The sequence below is a fragment of the Oratosquilla oratoria genome, chromosome 5 (assembly GCF_046742065.1).
Source record: "Oratosquilla oratoria isolate Oo_2021 chromosome 5, ASM4674206v1, whole genome shotgun sequence".
NCBI classification, from domain to species: domain Eukaryota; kingdom Metazoa; phylum Arthropoda; class Malacostraca; order Stomatopoda; family Squillidae; genus Oratosquilla; species Oratosquilla oratoria.
The window spans coordinates 71,221,601-71,229,358 of NC_134781.1; positions in this window are offsets into that span (position 1 = coordinate 71,221,601).

The window sequence follows — 7,758 nt, forward strand, 5'->3', positions numbered from 1 at the left end:
GAGAACATAGGGGTAAAGGTGTTGTTGAATATGACAAAACAGAGAATGCTGAGATGCTTTAGACATGGAAAACATTAATGAGAAGAGAGTGGAAAGCAGAAATATATGAAGTAAGCTTGACAGAAAAACCACAAAGTTAGACAAATGTGTGTGTGTACATAATGTGATCTCTTTCTCTCTCTCTATCTCTATCTCTCTCCCTCTTTCACACATTCTCCCTCTCTCACACACTCACTCTCCCTCTCTCACACACTCACTCTCCCTCTCTCACACACACACTTCAACGAACGGACGGCTTAGAAGACGTTCTGAAGAAAATTGAAGTGCCTATTGTATTTACTGGGTGGGGGGGAAATTGCTTGTGGGGTAGTAGGGAAAGAGGAGAAGGGGAGGGATTACTGAGGGAAATGGAAGGAAATGAGGAAGGAGTAGACTTGGCCCAGGCAGACAGGTGAAAGGTAAACAAACGGCCCCCCGACGACGATGAAATGTCTAATAAAAATGTAAAGATTAGAAGTAGATAAGAGCAATACAGTAGAAAGTGATGAGAATATTTTCCAGGGATTTAAAGAGGGTGGGGGGGACACAAACCCCCCCCGACTGACAAGACTAGAAGAGAAGGTCGATAAGATGATCGAGGACTTGGAGCGTAGGTTCGGTCATGTTAACAATATTCTACAAAGGGTTGAAAAATTGGAAGAACTAGAGAAGGCGAACAAAAACTTAACTGATGAAATAGAAAACCTGAAAAGACAGTTAAAAGAAGTAAAGGTGGAGAATGAGGAATTGAAGAGGAATAGTAAAGAAAACAGAGGGATGGAAGTCGATAAAAGAAAACAGTAAAGTTGCATTTACTGATATAATTAAACAGCAAATGAGAGAACAAACTGAAGACTCAGTTATTAAAGTGATGAGACAGAAGGAGAATATAGTAAGAGACTTAGCTGACAAAAAGAAATGTATAATTATATTAGGAATGGAAGAGAAACATAACCCAGATAGAACCTCAAGAACCACTGCGGACAATGCAAACCTAAGCAGTTTACTAAAACTAGTTCAGGAAGATGAACCAGAAATTATGAAGGAAATTGAGGAAAAATTCAGGCTCGGAAAGTATAGTACAGATAAGACCAGACCAATTAAGATTAAATTCAGGTCACAAACGACGGCAGAGAATATCTTATCCAAAACAGGGAAACTAGCAACAAGTGAACAATATAAAAAGGTATGGATAAAAAGGGAAATGAATAAAGAGGAAAGAGAGGAAGAAAAGCAGAAAAGACTTGAAGCTAAGAAAAAAAACGAGAGCAGAACGGAGTCAGAGAAAGAGAGATTCTATTGGAGAGTAGTGAATATGAAACTAAGGCAGTTCGACATACAAGAGAAAAACAAAAGGGAAACAGAGAACACAATGGAAGTGGCAGAAAACTAAGAGTGTCTTACACAAATATACATACATACATACATACATATACCAAGGCTTTTTCCCCCTTCCAAGGGAGGTAGCCAAAAAGGGAAAGGCATAAAAACACTCCCACCCATTTCATCCCTAAATACACTCCACACCCCTCCCACCCTCCCTCTCATCTGAGCACCTCCTGGATGACGGGTCATCCCTGCACCCTGCCCACCGCCCTGGGTCAGAAGCAGTGTCACAAGACACAGCACATCCACAGCAAGGCCGCTTCATTTAATCGGCGACCCCCCCTCTCCGTCCCCCCTTGCATATAAGGAGAGGACGGGGAGAAATCCCTTCGGGCTGCGTCAAAATTTACTCACACATACTACCCCACCCCCCCGCCCATTCCTCCTCATGCAATCACAACATCATCCATATACAATCATTCTCCACTCACCTCTGTCTTCCGTCCTCTCCCTTCCTTCCTCAACAGACATTCCCCTCTTCCCCAAAGCCCCCTTCACCCCATCCATCCACCTCATCCTAGGACGTCCCCTCATGTTCACTCCCTCCACATCTGCCTTCCATACCTCTTTTACTAGTCTTTCTTCACTCATTCTTTCCATGTGTCCAAACCATCCTAATATTCATCAACCCTATCTCCCAAATCCTTTTTCACCCCTGTTCTCCTTCTCACCTCCTCATTTCTCACTCTATCCAGCCTAGTAACCCCCACCATACTTCTCAGACACCTCATCTCAAACACATTCAAACTCCTTCTCTCTTCTTCTCTTATGTTCCACGTTTCTGCCCCATACAGTGCTGTTGGCACAATCACTCCTTCATACAGTCTCCTCTTCGCATCCATTCCCAAATGTCTATTCCTCATTACACTCTTTAATCCACCAAGGCATTTACTCGCTTCTCTCAATCTACATTCTACCTCCACCTTCACTCTACCTTTTCCTGCTACACTTGCACCCAAGTATCTAAAACTATCCACTTCCTCCAGTCGCTCTCCCTTAATGTTCACTTCCAGTCTACTGCCACCTTCACCCCTTGTACATCTCATCACCTTACTTTTACCCACATTTATCTTCAGCTTTCTTCTATCACATACTCTCCCAAACTCTGCCACCAGCTTCCTCAATCCCTCCTCTGACCCTGCCACAAGCGCAGTGTCGTCCGCAAACAACAGCTGGCTCACCTCCCACTTTTCTCCATTTTCTTTAACCATCTCCAATCCCTGACCCACTACCCTAGCATTCACCTCTCGCACCACCCCATCCATGTATAAGTTGAACAGCCAGGGCGACATAACGCATCCTTGACGAAGTCCCACCTTTACTTCAAACCACTCACTCTCTCCATTTCTAATCCTGACACAAGCTCTACTACTCTCATAAAAACTCTTGACAGCTCCCAAAAGCTTTCCTCCTATCCCATATATCTGCAGTACCTCCCACAGTGCCTTTCTGTCTACCCTATCATAAGCCTTTTCCAGATCCATAATATAGATGGATTAATAACAGGATTGAATGAGCTGAATGATTATTTGAAAGAAAAAGAACCGGACATAATGGGAATTGTAGAAACAAAATTAAAAGGCCCACTACCACCCAACAGTGTAGGACATGATGCATATAATTATTGGATTAAAAACAGAGAGAAAAAGCAAGGGGGTGGAGTTATGTTCCTGACTAAGAAGGATATAAACGTGAAGGGTGTCATATATGGAAAGAATACAGTAGAGATGATTATGATAGAAGTGGAAGACAGAGATATGAAGAGCAGAAAATTTGTGATAAATTATGTGCCACCGAAAACAGCCTCATGGGAGGAGAGTGAACATAAAAGTATGTTAGAGGACACAAAGATAACATTAAATAAAATAATGGAAGATGGAGGAAGAATAGTTATAATGGGCGACTTTAATTGCAAAGAAATCTGCTGGGAAGAAATGACAGTAAAGGGTGGAGACGGCTCATGGGGAAACGCTCTACTTGAGATGATTACTGACCATACAATGACACAATGGATACAGGAGAACACCAGGTATAGAAATGAAGAAGAACCATCGAGACTAGACTTAATAATTACATCTGAACCCAGAATAGTGGACAAGATTGAATATAAAACACCAATAATTAAAAGTGACCACATATTGATTGAGAACTGAAACTTAATGAAGAAAAATATATGAAAAGAAATGAGCAATATAGAAAAGGAAGAATGATGTATGAAAAAACAAACTTTTATAAAATAAGAGAATTCTTTCAACAAGAAAACTGGGAAGAAATATACAAAGAAGAAACAACAGTGGAAGAGAAATGGAATATTTTGACAAAAATTTACAAAAAAGGAGTGGAAAAGTATGTCCCAAGACAAAAACAAGAAAAAGAATATGTAAAATGCTGGTACAACAAAAGTTGTAGGGAGTTAAAAGACAAAAGAGACAAAGCCTGGACCAGATGGAAAAAAGACAGACCTGAAAAATGGAAAATATATACCGGTTATAGAAATGAATATGTACAAACGTGCAGAGAGGAAAAGAGAAAATATGAAAAAGATGTCATAGAAAAGTGTAAAGAGCAACCAAAACTATTCTACAGATATGTAAACAATAAACTGAAAAACAAACAAGACTTGGAGAAATTAAGACAAGAGGGAGTTGAATACACTGAGGAAATAGAAATGGCGGAAATTATGAACAAACATTTTAAATCAGTGTTTACAAGGGAGAACATACAACCTGAAGAGATTGAATGGAAAGAGAAAGTCCCCCCTATGGAAGAAATAGAAGTAACAAAGAATGAAATATTGACACACTTGAGTAATCTTGATGTCAGAAAGTCGCATGGACCAGATGATATAGCAAACTGGATTCTGAAAGAATGCAGGAATGAACTGGCAGACAAAATACATAGCATACTAAACAGTTCCTTGAAAGAAGGAAAAGTTCCAGAAGATTGGAAAAAAGCAAATATAGTACCTATATATAAAGGAGGAAATAAAGAAGAACCTACAAACTATAGACCAGTCTCTCTAACAAGTACAATAGCAAAAATTTGTGAAAGAATTATCAAAAGTAGATGGGTAAAATATTTAGAAAAAAACAAAGTGTTAAATCCAAGGCAATTTGGATTCAGACAAGGACGATCATGCGTCACCAATTTAATATGTTTCTATTCAAGGCTAATAGATATAATACAAGAAAGAGATGGATGGGCGGACTGTGCATTTCTAGACCTAAAGAAAGCTTTTGACAAAGTTCCACATAAGAAGTTGCTTAAGAAATTAGAAACTGAAGGAGGAATACAGGGAAAACTACTAAATTGGATGGAAGACTTTTTGCAAGAAAGAAAAATGAGAGTAGTGATAAGAAACCAGCACTCAAAATGGGATGAAGTAATAAGCGGTGTTCCGCAGGGAACAGTTCTGGCCCCAATAATGTTTGCTATATATATTAATGATATGGATGAAGGAATAGAAAGCTATATGAGCTTCTTTGCAGATGATGCAAAACTACTGAAAAGAGTGAAAACTGAAGAAGATTGTGAATCACTACAGAGAGATCTAAATATAGTACAGGAATGGAGTAGGAAGTGGGAGATGGAGTTCAATACAAAAAAGTGTAGTATAACGGAATTTGGAAAAAGCAAAAACAGAATAACAGGAGCATATAAATTGGGAGAAGAAGGAATAAAAAAAGTAGAAAATGAGAAGGACCTGGGAGTCATTGTTATGAATAATATGTCACCTGAGAAACATATAAATAAGATTTTTGGAGAAACTTATAATTTAATAAGAACAATCAAAGTTGCATTTACATACCTGGATGAAGAAATGGTGAAGAAAATCCTAATCACCCTGATAAGACCAAGATTGGAATATGCAGCAACGATATGGTCACCAAGTACAAAAAAATGTATAAAAAAACTTGAAAGAATACAAAGAGCAATTACAAAACTGGCACCAACACTCTCAAAACTATCATATGAAGAGAGACTAGAAAAACTTGAACTACAGACACTAGAGCAAAGAAGAGAGAGAGGAGATTTGATAGCTATTTACAGAATCATGAAAGGCATAGAAATTACTGACAGAGAGAGTCTGATAAAATGGGATGACAGAAATACAAGAGGACACGGAAAGAAAATAAAAAAAGACAGCTATAGAAGAGACTTGAAAAAGAACAGCTTTCCTCACAGAGTAATAAACAGTTGGAACAAGTTAGATGAGAAAGTGGTGTGTGCAAAAACAATACATGAATTTAAAAATAGTTTAGATAAAATGAGATATGAAGACGGGACTTTACGAGCATAGCTCCCCTTCCCGTAAAATACAACTAGGTAAATACAACTAGGTAAATACACATCTCACACACTTTCTCCCTTTCTCATACTCTTTCTCCCTCTCTTACACACTCTCTTTCCCTCTCGCAGTCTCCCTCTTTCACTCGATATCCCTCTCTCACTTTCTCTCTCTCCTTCTCTCACACTCTCTCTCTCCTTCTCTCACACTCTCTCTCTCTCCCTCTCACACTCTCTCTCTCCTTCTCTCACACACTCTCTCCCTCTCTCACACACTCTCTCACACTCTCTCTCCCTCTCTCACACTCTCCCTCTCTCTCTCACATCCCCTCTCTCATATATTCTCTCTTTCACACACACACTCGCCCTCTCCCATACACTCTCTCTCCCTCTTTCACACTTTCATTCTCTCTCTCCCTCTCTTACACTCTTTCTCACAGTCGCTCTCTCTCACACTCGCTCTCTCCCACACTCTCACACTCGCTCTATCACACACGTATTCAATCTCTCACGTCCACATATGGGGTGGGTGTTGAGTGCATATTCCATGCAGACAATATTGTAGGGACTTTCGTGACACCCCTACGGCCCAGAGGCACTCAACGTTTTTATTATTATCATTATTTATTTGTTTATTATTATTATTATCATTATTATTATTATTATCAAATAATTATAACTATTATTATCATCATTATTAATTTTTCATTTATTTATTTATTTATTTGCTTGTTTATTTTTGTTGTGACTGGAGTCCATTCAAAAGAGAATGGCGATCACTCCGTTTAGTTCTCCTCCCTAAGGCGCTATCACACTGGGCTATTTTTCCTCCAACCTCCTATTAATCGGCAGTACCAGCAACCTCCAGCAATTTTTTCCGCCGTGCAATCACTACGGCAAACTATTTTGTTTTCTCAAAAACTTACATAGAATGCCATTTGATGTACATACATACATATACCAAGGCTTTTTCCCCCTTACCAGGGAGGTAGCCAAAAAGGACAAGGCATAAAATCATTCCCACCCATTCCATCCCCGAAACACTCCCCACCCCTCCACCCTCCCTCCCATCTTAGCACCTCCTAGATGACGGGTCATCCCTGCACCCTGTCCACTGCCCTGGAGAAAAATAATTTTCCTTCAGCAGATCAGACTCCTCCTTCTCGAAAGCTGCGGGCTGCAAATCTGCTCCAACTGTTGGAGGAAAAATTGCCCAGTGAGATAACGCCTCCTCGGCTTTAACGCTTCTACAGGTCGACGACTTCTGTGTACTGTTGTTCCCAAAGGAGAGAAACGGCGGCTAATCCTGACGAAATACCTTTTCTCAAACACCCACACTCACATTCTTAGTCTTACTTTCAATCTCTGCCTCTACCTCTGTCTCAGACCTTCTCCCTTCTCTCTCTCTCTCTCTCTCTCTTTCCCCCTCTCTCTCTGTGTCTGTCTGTTTGCCTCACTCTTTGTCTGTCTGTCTTTCTCTCTCTGTCTCTATACATACCCTGACAACTCTATCTCTGTGTGTGCATTCCACAGTCTGAAATGTCCGGTAAATTTATGTATGTGTGAGGTGAAGGGGGGATGGAGGATCGGGGGGGGGGCAGGGGGGGGGGACTTTTTCCTGTGAGGTCACTCAGACGTCATGATTGCTCCAGTTCTGAGAAGCCTTGGTCTTCACCCACCGGATCGAGGAGAAGCTTTCGGATTGTCGTTCTGATCGGAGTCATGTCGAAGAGAAAGAGTTTTCGGTTGTCTGTGGTGTACGATGGTAACTATGATTCACTCGATTTAATATGTTCTTCATCGGTGATAATATCACCTTATCTATCCGGATATATTCATTAAGGTTCTATGCAAACTTAACATATCTTTTCTGGGGCAACTTTGCGTTTCCTTATTGTGATTACATAGGTAGCGGGACTAAAGATGATGTGGGTTCATCTCTGTGAGATGAACTTCAGAAAGAATCATCTCCCTGCTGCTCATTTTCAAAACTCACCACTCCCATCTCTAAGTGCAGCCCCCAAGTGGATGGTATTCGGTCACCGG